The sequence below is a fragment of the Rhinopithecus roxellana genome, chromosome 13 (assembly GCF_007565055.1).
Source record: "Rhinopithecus roxellana isolate Shanxi Qingling chromosome 13, ASM756505v1, whole genome shotgun sequence".
NCBI classification, from domain to species: Eukaryota; Metazoa; Chordata; class Mammalia; order Primates; family Cercopithecidae; genus Rhinopithecus; species Rhinopithecus roxellana.
Window position 1 is genome coordinate 86,064,182 of NC_044561.1, and position 12,746 is coordinate 86,076,927.

General features: G+C 39.7%; 1 non-coding gene across 1 annotated transcript; it reads right to left on the reverse strand.

Annotated features, from left to right (window-relative positions):
- Positions 1-581: 581 nt before the first annotated feature.
- Positions 582-745, reverse strand: LOC115893107. Its single transcript, XR_004053058.1, has one exon. It is a non-coding gene; the product is annotated as a U1 spliceosomal RNA (small nuclear RNA).
- Between the last annotated feature and the right edge of the window lie 12,001 nt (positions 746-12,746).

Consider the following 12,746-nt stretch of genomic DNA (forward strand, 5'->3'; position numbering starts at 1 on the left):
GAGTGCAGTGGCCGGATCTCAGCTCACTGCAAGCTCCGCCTCCTGGGTTCACGCTATTCTCCTGCCTCAGCCTCCCGAGTAGCTGGGACTACAGGCGCCCGCCACCTCGCCCGGCTAGTTTTTTTGTAATTTTTAGTAGAGACGGGGTTTCACCATGTTAGCCAGGATGGTCTTGATCTCCTGACCTCGTGTTCCGCCCGTCTTGGCCTCCCAAAGTGCTGGGATTACAGGCTTGAGCCACCGCGCCCGGCCGGCCTGCATTTTTTAAATGAAACTGATGTCAGAAGACCTATCTATCATGGCACTCCATGTTACTGCTAGAAGGTTTACATGAGAAATGCCTTGTTATTTGTTGTCAGTTTAGACTTTATTTCTTTTGAAGCATTGGTGTGCTTCTTCCTTTTTGGGAAACCCTTTTATTTCCATTTTTGCCCCCACTTCCAGGAGGCTCAGAGTCATAAGTATCACCTAATTATAGGAACCAGCTTACCTCTCAAAGTATTTGGTTATTCCTCTCTTTTGTGCATTTAATTAATTCTATTTTACTTATCTGAATTGCGCTTGTCTTCTTTTTTTAAAATTAGGGAAAAGTGCAAATGCAGTCTCCCGTGACAACAAATGATGCAGTCGAGTTTCCCATATTTGGGGAAATTGTGGAAGTTTGTACACCCAGAGTGCAATGGATAAGACTCACCCTGGGAAAACCGCCTTTGTGATGATGGTATTTGTCCTGACAGGTAAGTATCATGCTTGTCTTTTATTGCAATTTGTGCCAAATTAGAAACGGTTGGGTCACAATAAGGGACTAGAGCCATCTGAGCTAGACATGCTACCTACATTTTCTATTTCTTTTAAATTTTATTTTACATATGAGCAAACTGAGGATCAGTTATACTATGGGATGCTAAGTGGTCAGTGACATGACCTGCAGGTGGATGCATTTGACCTTTGACTTGTGCAGACTGTCTCCCTGGTTGAAAGAGTCAGGTATAAACACACAGACAGTGAAATAAGCATCTCTGTCCCTCTTAACCTGATTTGAGAATGTAGACCTCAACATGGGTCCCTTTCTTGTCTATCAAAGAAGTTTGTGACTGTAAGTGAGACATGAAGCAAATGTGTTATGAAATGGAAGTTGGTGGTGAAGATAATGAAAATGAGGTGGTGATGGAGAAGATGGTAATGTGTCATTCTTGTGCAAAGGAAGATTGTGATGATTTTCAGTCACTGTCCTTTATGCTCTCATTGTGCATTATATTTTCAAGAGATCCAGCACATAAGAACTTATAATGTAAGTTGAAGATTTTATTACCGCATGAAATATATTCCCTAACTCCAATAATCATGTAAAATAGCTAAAATGATCCACTGAGTACTCACTATATATCAGGCACTGCTTTAGTTCCTTACACATGTTAACTCCTTTAATACTCTAGACCAGGCGTGGTGGCTCACACCTGTAATCCCAGAACTTTGGGAGGCTGAGGCCAGCGGATCACGAGGTCAGGAGATCAAGACCATCCTAGCTAACACAGTGAAACCCCATCTCTGCTAAAAATACAAAAAATTAGCCAGGCATCGTGGTGGGCACCTGTAGTCGCAGCTACTCAGGAGGCTGAGGCAGGAGAATGGCTTGAACCCGGGAGGCGGAGCTTGCAGTGAGCCGAGATTGGGCCACTACACTCTGGCCTGGGCGACAGAGTGAGACTCCGTCTCAAAAACAGAAACAAAACAAAACAAAAAACAAACAAAATACTGGAAATGAGGCTTTGAAATAGATACTTTTCTTATCCCCATTTTATATATGCTAAAACTAAGGCACAAAGAGATTAGGTTGTTTTCCTGACCAAGATCACTGAGCTACTAAGTTGTGAAGCCAGAATTCAAACCCATGGAGTCTACCATCCCCAACCCTCCCCTGAGCCCGTGCTGTTAACCATGATATTGTGCCCTTATTAGTCCTATCTACACAACCAGGAGAAAGAGCATGCACTTCTTAAACACATTTGGATTCAAATCGGAACTCCATAACTTCCCATCTATATGCCCTTGAGATGGTTACTTAACCTCTTTAAACATCAGTTTTTCTGAGAGTTCTTTTAAGTACAAGTGATACGATTCTTTTGAATCAACCACATTTGTTGAGTGGCTATGAGCTTAGAGTTAAGCTAGGTGTTATTAATTAAAACACCTATGGGCAGAGAATTATACCACCATTCAACGGTTTTGCTCGCAGATACAAGCTTAAAGATGCTAAGAAAAGACTTGCTTATTGAATAAATTTTCCTACAGCTGGCCCTCAAACATTCCAGCTTTCCTTGAGAAGATAAGAAAGGCTGTTATTGGAGAAACCCATCTTTTTTGCTTTTCACATTCTCCCTGTGTCCCACTGTATCCTTCTTTAAATGGAATTTTCTTTATTGTATTTATTTGGCAAAGACAACTCCTTTGAAAATCTGCCATCTATAGTTACTTTTGCAAATCACGAATGTACCACAGGACCCTCCCTGCAACCTAGACACTGAATATTCAGTGGCCTAGTGGGTTACTAATGCATGACAGGGCAGGAAAGTTGCCTTTTCATATCACTACTTTGGTACCACTGCGAGAAGAGCATTCTGATGATACCGATGGACTGGAGGAGGTCCCCAAATGTCAGTGCGATCTCAACCTCAGCTGGTGTCCAGGTTCTTAGGTGAGAAGGAATTCAAGATTAGTCTGAAAATAGTGAAAGTACTGAGATTTATAGCAAAGCAAAAAGTACACACTCAATAAAGGGGAACACACACTTGAATATCAAGAGAGTGAGTCACGCTGCGGGATTTGGGGCTTGCATCTTTCTGGCACTGGTAGGTGTGTGATTCAGTACGTTCACGAGCATATAATGAGGTCCTATGTGAAACCTAGGTCAAATTCAGTGCCATATTGCGTCCAGTTGGTCTTAGCCAGCTTGGCCCACACCCTGGTTTTTTAGGGTCTTATCAGTCCCTAGCTTCTGCAGCTGTTTCAAAGTTTCCTTCTGCTAGTCATGTGAAACTGCTTCCTGGAGTTTTCTATTCTCCTGCATCCACCCTGTATTATTCCTGTCTCGTTGGCTGTGAGTTGGTTGCTTGTGTTAGCATGGAAGACTGATTCCTGGAAGACAGGAGAAGCTGTGCGTTGGCTCTGGGCAAGGGGAAGGCAACAGTTCCAACAGATTGTGACTGTTCTTTTTTCCGTCGTCCTTGAGTTTGATAGTAATAAAGCATATGACATGCATCACCCACTCGGATCACAGTCTCAGGTTGCTAAACAATCTTTGGGATTTATAAAGGCAACACACACGTCCAATGAAGAGAAGCCACAGAACAAAGAACACAATTCTTTCTGGTGACAGAATTCTGTCTCAATATGTGTAATCACCAAAGCTTGTCAGAGCAAGGGAGGGAAAATGAAAAAGAAAGGCTTAAATAAATATGCAATCTGAGGCTTCTGGGTTCATGATCAGTGGGCACAAACTGAACAGCGGTAAGTTTGCATTGAGGCAGAGCATCCTTCAGCATGGCTTAAATCAAGGCTGGTTGCTTTTCCTTTAAATAACGAATCATTTTTTCAATATTATGATTTTAATCCTCCTATTTTTCCAGTAGTGGAAACTCCTCTCCACTATGTGGGTGGAATCCTCATAATGGAATCTGAAAATCGAGGGAAGTCAACTTTAAGTCCCTTCTTCCCCTTAAAGCTTCTTCTCTCCCATCCACATTGCCCCTGCCTTTGCATGAGGTTTAGCATGGACCACGTGGTGGTCTGGGCTGGATTGACACTTCCATTGGATGCTGTAGGAGGAAAACAAGAGGACCTAGCAATGCCTTCAGAGGAGATCAAACCCAAAAGCTGGTGTTAATTGGCAGGTGGAAAAGCAAGTGCTTTAATCGAATGTGGGGTAGAATTTAAAGGGAGGCAGAGGAGAGAGTGTGGGTTGCCTGGCTTGGGGGATAGGCGAAAGCAAAACCAGTGATTTCTAAATTTTGTAATTGCTTGACAAATGATTGTAGAATTGGATTGAGATCCTAAACTTCACTTTTCTCATTAGAATACAAAAGCGACTAACTAGGGGGCATAAGGGACTTATGGTTTACTTTTCATAGTGACAGAGAGACCTTCTCTCTAGAACCATTTAGGTCTGGTGGACACCTTCCAGTTAGAATTGCTCTCTAATCTACAGGAAACTGATAGCATGCAAACCACTCTTATCTTGAGTTTTGGTTAAGGATTGGTAACAGAAGCTGCTTTGGAGATGAACATAGACTAACAACAAAGACCTATTAAGCATCTTTGTTATATTATTTTTCTCATTTAATCCTTACAACTGTATGTATTAGTCATTATTATCTCATTTGTTGGTGAGAAAACAGGCTTGGTGAACTTTAACAGCAGCAGACTATAACTCAAAACAAGATCTCCAGATCTCCAAACTCTTATATTATGTTTTGTCTTAAAGCCCCAATTTCCGTAAGGTGTAGTCAGCAATACACACATGGGAAAAGTGAAGGATGAGGCTCATTACATCCTCTGGATAAATAAACTGACCACAAGTCAGTTTTTCATTAACAAATATTTATTTACGGTTCTGCAGTGTGTCCCTTTCCGCATGGGGGAAGCACTCAGAAGGACATCAGCCATGGTCTGTCCATAACCCTGGGAGCTCAATATTTAGTTGGGAGGACCAAGTTTGGATACATGACAAGGTAACCATTGGCTGACATTTGAAAGTGCTATAGATTAAATCAGTGTAGAGAGGACATTGTTTTTGCAATCATGAATCACCTTTGCAAATCACTAATGTACCGCAAGACTCTCCCTGAAACCTAGACACTGAATATTCAGTGGCCTAGTGGGTTACTAATGCACTGGTAGGGCAGGGAGGGCTTCCTGAGGGAGGGAAACCTTGATATGAGCCAGGAAGGGAAGAAAGACCCCAGACGTGAGAAGATTGATGCAGGGAATATCAATGCAGGGGTAATGATAAGATGCCCAAGGAGATGTCTCAGTTAAAACTGAGGTGTCAGTGAATGAAAAAGAGGGTGATCAGACTGGAAATGGATTTTTGACGAGAATATGAAGGGGCTCTAAATGCCAAGGAGAGAAAGTTGGCCTTTATCCTGTACACTACATTTTCTTGCTCACATATTTTATCAGTAAAATACTTTGACTTGTGCCTACGGTGTATGCATATGATATATACGTAGTAATACATTATATATATTATGAAACGTACCCCAAAATAATAGCTGAAAGTAACAAATTAAGATGAAATAGGTTTAAATGTCTTGAAAATCAAAGTGACCAGCACATACTTCAGCTAAGGCTCATTGTTACGGAATAAAGGATTTAAATCCATATATCAAATAGTCTTGTATTTGAACCTTTTTTTCTTTTTTAAAAATAATTTTAATGCTATGCTATTGATTTGAAAGTGCAACACTGTTTTTATCCTTTAGGGGCTTACTCCTAACATATTAAGACCCACTAAACTGATTTGTCTCCGTCCATGTCTGAAGCTTGTCAATAACTGTGTCATTGCTCTGGAGGAAAAAAGAAGAATCGTAATTTTTTGTTTTGTTCCTCACTTTACCTCCAGCCTGCATTGGGATTATTTGGAATTTTGATAGAATATTCTTATACATATACTCATTTATTACCTTTTAGTTAGAAATAAACATTGTACACTCTTTCTTCCCATAGACCATTGCCTTCTGTTGGACTAATTTCTCTCTTCTGGAGAATGTCTCAGCAAAGTGCTTTTGTTGTGTGCTATTCTCCCTGAGACCTCATGTAACTGAGAATATTTTTATTTTGTTTTGCAATTAAATTTTCTTTTTATTGGATATAAGCTTCTAGGTTTTAAGTTTCAAAATGATATTTCATCTTCTTACTAGATTTTTAGGCAAAATTTTTCTAGGATACAAAACTTGCGCTCATATTTACTAAATTACTTGTATTTTAAAAATGGCCTTAGAAAATCAGTTGTTTCTCGATAATTGAGGGAAGTTATCTACAATATGCCTTACCAAAGTCTTTCAGCATCCTAAGATACTCTTCAACAGTCTAAGACAATTTTCACTTTTCAATATTCTTCTTTTCTCCTTGAATAAAAAAGACTTAAAATTATATTATCTATGAGAATACTGTTTTCAGTTCTGATATACCTACGACTGAGCAGATCACTAAAATAAAACAAATAGCCCACAGCGCTTAAGCACAAAGTAGAAACTCCTGAGATGTAATTTGCCTACTGGTTTTTGCAGTCATCACCAAATGCATCTGAAATATCACTGGATATAAAGAACTCAACTAAGTTATTTTTGAAAAACGTGTTATGAATTTAATACTGTTGCTGTTACAAGTAGCTTCACAAATATCTGTTAGCCCATTTATGTGTCTGTGCATTTGTAAATTACAGTGGAATTTGTTAATTGATGTAGCTTGTGATGTTGAAGAATTTTTTTTTTTTTATTTTGGGATATGGGAAAATAACACAATTGTAAATGTTACCCTATTTATCTCTTTGTTTGTAAGAAGTAACATATCAGATCCCCAAATTCAATAAATGATAGATCTTGATTTACATAGTAAGATCTCACCTATCATGTCTTAGTTAAAAAGGTTTTTGTTCTGTTTTGTTTCTTGGCCATTATATCCTGTCTAATGCCTGGATGTAGCTAATTGCACACTGAGATTTGTACCACTCATTACTGTTTAGATGGATATGTCATGAAGGATGCAACTATTTCTTAAGTAACTTTTGAAGTGTAACTCTTCACACACACACACACACACACACACACACACACACAACCCAAAATCTTCTCAGCTCTGAAACAAAAGTTTGTTTTATTTGTAAAAATGTCCTAAATTTTTGCAGGAAAAATGTAGCTTTTTCCTTTTCTTTTTTTTCTGCTTACAATAGACATGCTTTATTTTTTAATGGAAACATATAGCTCTTAATAAAGTAAGCCAGTTTCGATAAATGTGTGGATATTTTAGTACAGACTCTTAGAAACAGATCAAAAGAGAAGGATTCACATGTGATTTATGAATGAGTGCTCCCAGAAACCTGGATAAGGGAGTGGAGAAAGCAGGACAAGGAAAGGACAGAAGTAAAGCAATTGTGTGATTTCAGGAAAAATCCACACTTCAGCCTGGTCCTGCAGGAGTGTCAATTACATCCTAGAATTTGCCTCTTAGGGAGCTGTCATTGGTTAAGGACCAAATCATGGGAGTACAAACCCCCAGGTTCCCTGTATAAGCAAAGGAGCTCTAATACCCTTGGGGCAGTCACTGAAAGTGTCACCACTGCAGCTTTTAGAAGTAAAAGGACACAAAAGCTGGGAAGTGGCACACAGAAATGATTAAAACGGATTCCTGAGGGCTCTGGGCAGAGAGCACTGACATTGTCCACTTCACCATTCCTCAGCATTCTTATTTTCACCTTCTATACCTTTGTATTTCTTCTCAGAATGCACACTGAAGTTCTAATTCCTTCTGGATTTTGGACCTCAGTTCTGGATCAGGATGTGAATTCTCTTACGCACTTCTGTAATGAAACTTTTATTTTTATTTCCTGCTCACTGTCTATTATGATAAAGCTGTGGTTCAAGTAAATCAGGTATGTTTTTCATCTAAAATTCACAAATGAGAAAGACTCTCCACGAGACACTGAGCGATTCGCTTAGGTTTCTATAGCTTAACTGGTGGCAGCTCCAGTCTGATTCCCTATCATTGTTCATCCCACTGACTGTAGCATTCTCTACATAACTTTATGAACTAAGCAAGGATTGGAGAAATCTTTGTTGTCAGTTCATGAAACTATCCCGAATTCTCCATTATGCAAAGGTGGACTCCTTGCTTGATGACTACCTTGTATAACTGAATGAATTTTTTTCTACCACTCCTTTGGGCTACAGGCTACATATTTGTTAAGCATTTCATTGCCAATTAGCATCCTCTGTGAAAGATGGAAGAGAACCATACAACATAAAAATATTTTGTCTAGAAGTAAATCTGAAACTAACTACAGACAGTCCCTGACATATGATGGTTGAATTTACAATTTTTTGACTTTACAATGGTGAGAAAGTGATATGCCTTCAGCAGAAATCATACTTCAAGTATTCATTCAACAATTCTGCTTTTACTTTCAGCACAGTGTTCAATAAATTACATGAGACATATGATACTTTATTATAAAATAGGCTTTGCATTCAATGATTTTGCTCAACTATAGGCTAATATAAGGGTTCTGAGCATTTTTAAGGCTAGTTAAGCTATGATGTTTGGTAGGTTAGGTGTATTAAATGCATTTTCAACTTGAGATGGATTTATCTGGCTATAACCCCATCGTAAGTCATGGAGCTATGTCTATAGTCAAATTAAGTCTTCACTTTGCAACATTTTTTTTCCCTGCCACTTCTCTGTTTTATTAGCACATATTAAAAGTTTATTCTCTGAGTATTAACTATTATTATGAAAACACACACATACACACACACATCAGATTTTTCCATGTCCCATGCTCAGTGTGGGTGTAGTCCTTGTATTTTCTCTGTGATGAAACAAGAAGAAACCCTAATTAAATATCTAGAGATCTACTGCATTGCCTTTAAACCCGTAACCATGACTGTCACTAAATTTTCCAAGGTTTCGGTTTCTTATTTGATAAAATAACTAAAGTAGGAAGTTAGGCAAGATTCTTAGTTAAGTTTTTCCTGGATTTAAAAACTATTGCCCAGTTCTTCCAGGATCACTTGAAAACTTAGCAAATTATCTATGCATTTTTTTCTATATCTTGTCTTTAAGATGCTCAGATTCCAGGCAGCTAACTCCTCCTGAGGGCATCCTTTAGTGTAGCTTGGGGTAGTTTTGACAATAGTCTCAAGGAGGGGCTACAAAGGACTAGAAATTCTATTCCATGACTGTACCATTACTAGGTAACTTCTTGTGGTGTAGCTTCTTCCACCAAGATTCCACGTTATCGTGGTGTTATCACATGAAGAAGGATTAAAATATCACTTAAAAATATGCATCACACTCTAAAATATCAACTTCATCCTCAGGCTCTTCCTAATTCAGGTGTGTATCTTGTATATTGTGTCATGAGACATCAACACATTCGCCATGCCAAATTCAGTTCATCAATCTCATCTAACCAGAGCATAAGCGGAAAAAAAAAAAAAAAAAAAGAATAACTTAACTGCAAAAAATAATGAATCTAAAACGATGTTTTAAAAGAGGAAAATAAAATCAATTTGGTGTTGCTTTAATTTTTGATGATTTACAGTGGGAGTTCTAACGCCCAGCAGGTACCATTTGACATTTTCATCTCCAGTGCTGTGAAGAGATTAGCACTTACTGGTATTGATTTAAACTAGGATTTATACCAGGGCTGTCATTTTTATGGAAAGTACAATAAAAGAGATTAGAAAGAAATTGCCAGGTGGCCCGGGTCTAATCAATTGTAGAATGCTTTCACTGGGAATTTGCAATTTTACCAAGCAGAAAGTTAACACGCACAGGATAAGCAGTAGGAAATGAAATTCACGTCAGGCCTTAAGAATCGTGGCCAGGCCAAAACCAAACCACATCACACAATTGGTAGTATCACTCTGCTAACTTTCCATGAAATTTCCAAGGAAAATATCTGTGAAAGACAGCATTTTGGTGCCCACTGAAACAGAACAAACCCCTGCTGAAGAACCGAAGGAGTTTATGAACTAAGTCAGAACATGTAAGGTGAGATTTTCTTAAGGCTACAGTCAAGTTGACTCAACAAGAGTATATAACTTTTATTTGGTTTTGATTGAGAGGGAGGAGTTATTCTATGATTGACTGGAGGTCAAGAAGTCTGATGTCAGAGAACTCAAAGTTCACTACTCGAATTGAACTCAAAGCTCAGAAAAGACAGATGGTGGAGAGAAAAGTAATGGGAGGAGCATTTATTGCTAAATTCAGAATCAGAGCTCACATAGCAACTGGCAGTTGACACATGAACATTGAGATAAAAGTAACAAAAGAGATGTCAGTAAACGTTTTTGACATCCTAGCAAAGATGTACCAGACCAACCTGAGGTAATCTGCTTTACTTGAAAAATTAACCAGAAAGAAGATTCTATTTACTATTGCATTAAATTAGTTACAAGTTAAACACAAACCCTGTGCCAGTTATTGTGCAAAGGGCCTAAAATAGAAAAATTGAAAATCTGGGAATTGCACATCAAAATGCTCACAACCTACAGGGTGAAAAGTTGGAAATGAAGGTGGCTCATTACAGGACACAGTGATAATTTTGATAATGGTTTTATGGCATAGGGGAAAGAGACAGCTCCGAGAAGAAAGTAGTTCAGTCTTTTGGGAAGAGCAGAGAGAATGGGATCAAGGATGACTTCTAAGAGGAGTTCAAATAAGAGTAGAGTTTTGAAGAATAAATGGAAAGACAAGGGAGGGAAGAGCATTCCAGGTAGAGGGAACAGAGGTGTGAAGGCACAGAATCAGGACTGTATGTAGGACATGAGTTGGGAGAGGGGTCCAGAGTCTAGACTTTATTCCACAGGCCAGGGAAAACTCCGGCTGGCTTTAAGTTTGTGTATGTGTGGTGTGTGCATGGGCCATGTAGGGAGAACGACCTGATCAGAATCATGTCTTAGAATGACCACCTGTTACCATCCTAGTCCTCACTACCTGGACCCATGTGATGCTCTTTTACCTGGTCTTTTTGCTTTCAATCTTGCCTCCAGAGGGTGATGCTCTAAAAATGTCACCCTTCTGTGCAAATCTGTCAATGGCTCCACATGGAACCCAGAAAAGGCCTGTTACATAGAACCACATCTCCTAGTACTCAACAAGGATTCTCTGTCTCCTTTCTGGTCCCCAAACTCATCTGTCTCAGAGCCTTTGTGCACATCATTTTCTCTTCCTAGAATACTTTTTCTCTGGAAATGTCCATGCTCCTTCCCTCAGTTGAACCAGGTGCTCAGATGTCACCTCTTTCAAGAAGCCTTCTCCAGCTGCTCTGCACTCAATATGATTGTGGGGGAAGGAATGAATGGATGGATGAGTAAATGGAGGGGACAGTAACGGGAGTAAGTGTCCCACAAGAGGTTTGGGAGAGTCTCAGGAGAGCTAATACAAATAGGTGGGAATTAAGGTTCTTGGATGGTACTTGTTGGATAAGGCAGAGATGAGTGTGGGGAGTCTGAGGGATTAGAAGGTGCAGAGGGTCACTCCTGGGGTCTGAACTGGAGGACTGGATGGATGCAGGACATATTTTCGGAGGGAAGCAGGAATGGTCAGAGAGTAAATAATAAGAGTAAGCAGAAAATAAATAAAAAGGTAAGTGGAATATTTTCAGAGAAAAAGAGGAGATAGAAAAAGAATGAAAGCCTTGACAACCATGGAAAAAAGACTCAATTATTTGAGAGAGGATGTAGTGAAAATACCCCTGATAGGCACTAAGACCAGCATGGGCAAGGTAGGTCATTAACACATTGCAAGGTGGGGTGTCTGGGCACAGGTGGGGAAACAAAGAAAGAAAATGTTACAGGCACAGTGAATTATTTCTCACTTCATTTTGTATGGTAGATACTTACCCTTATCATTATCATCATCACTTTTTTTCAAGATGAAGAATATGAGGCTCAAGGAGGTTAAGCAACTTGCGGAAGCTCACACATCAGTAAACACAGAGCTCCAACCTAAACCTGGATCTATCTGATGCAGTTTATGTAAACGTAAGTTACTGTGGTTACTGCTATTAGATTTAATTGTGGAAATCAACTCCATCTATATGTAAGTTTAGGAGGTACATGAATCAACAGCACTGCAAATGCCTTGCTCCTTCTTTTTAGAGCAAGAAGTTAATTTGTTGTTTAACTTGAATCCTCTATGCAATGGACTGAACCCATTCTCTTTTACCCTAAACCCATAGAAATCTGAATCCCAACTCCTTCAAGCAGTGCTGGCCAGGCTACTACCTATGTTATATGGTCTGGGCACCTCACAACTAGAGGAAGTTGCCATGATGTGAATGCTCCTGCTGGAGCTGTGCAATATGGCAGCTCCAAAATTTTTGTAACACATGTTAAAAAACTATCATTCACTATACTTATCACTTGTTAGGGAAGAAAAGGTAAGTGGAATACTTTCAGAGAAAAAGAGGAGATAGAGAAAGAATGAAAGTCTTGACAACCATGGAAAAAAGACTCAATTATTTGAGAGAGGATGTGGTGAAAATACCCCTGAAAGGCACTAGGACCAGCATGGGCAAGGTAGGTCATTAACACATTGTAAGGTGGGGTGTCTGGGCACAGGTGGGGAAACAAAGAAAGAAAAGCCATGGCTACTTTCATAAATATTTTATTCACAGCAAGAACGTTGACCTTCTCTTTAAGCCAAGTCCTTTAAAAACGTACAAATGGGCCTGGTGCGGTGGCTCAAGCCTGTAATCCCAGCACTTTGGGAGGCCGAGACGGGCGGATCACGAGGTCAGGAGATCGAGACCATCCTGGTTAACACCGTGAAACCCCGTCTCTACTAAAAAATACAAAAAACTAGCCGGGCGAGGTGGCGGGCGCCTATAGTCCCAGCTACTCGGGAGGCTGAGGCAGGAGAATGGCGTAAACCCGGGAGGCGGAGCTTGCAGTGAGCTGAGATCCGGCCACTGCACTCCAGCCCGGGAGACAGAAGGAGACTCCGTCTCAAAAAAAAAAAAA